This window comes from Coregonus clupeaformis, unplaced genomic scaffold (assembly GCF_020615455.1).
Source record: "Coregonus clupeaformis isolate EN_2021a unplaced genomic scaffold, ASM2061545v1 scaf1095, whole genome shotgun sequence".
NCBI classification, from domain to species: Eukaryota; Metazoa; Chordata; class Actinopteri; order Salmoniformes; family Salmonidae; genus Coregonus; species Coregonus clupeaformis.
The window spans coordinates 67501-67922 of NW_025534549.1; the positions used below are offsets into that span (position 1 = coordinate 67501).

The 422-nt window shown below is 41.7% G+C and overlaps 1 protein-coding gene across 1 annotated transcript in view; it reads right to left on the bottom strand.

Moving 5' to 3' along the window:
* Positions 1-9, bottom strand: part of LOC121559660 (nectin-1-like) — a gene marked incomplete at its 3' end in the record, with an annotated part of 34681 nt that extends 34672 nt beyond the window's left edge. Inside the window, exon 1 of the mRNA XM_045217527.1 lies at positions 1-9. This exon is cut by the window's left edge and continues 616 nt beyond it.
* Between the last annotated feature and the right edge of the window lie 413 nt (positions 10-422).

The window sequence follows — 422 nt, forward strand, 5'->3', positions numbered from 1 at the left end:
AGTAGTGAAATGAACTCCCTGCAGTGAAGCGGCCAGGCAGACGGGGCTAAAGCAGCTTAGTGGTGGACAGATTACTGAGTTACACTCACACACAACCTCCCCGATACACACACACACAAACACACGCATGCACACACACACACAACCTCCCCGATACACACACTAACACTAACAGACCATGTAGTTATTACCATTGGTCAGACATGTCGGCTCATGCAGCACTGTTAGCAGTAGATGTACAGTTGACTTCGTAGAGGGTGGTTAATGTGTACTAACATCATGATGTGTGTGTTAATTATGTTATTCAAACATTATGTTTGTGTGTATGTGTGTGTTTAGTTTGTTATTGAAACACAAATGATTTGTGTGTTTATCTATCTGGCAACTTCAGTAATCAAATCAAATCACAACTGTGTTGGTTA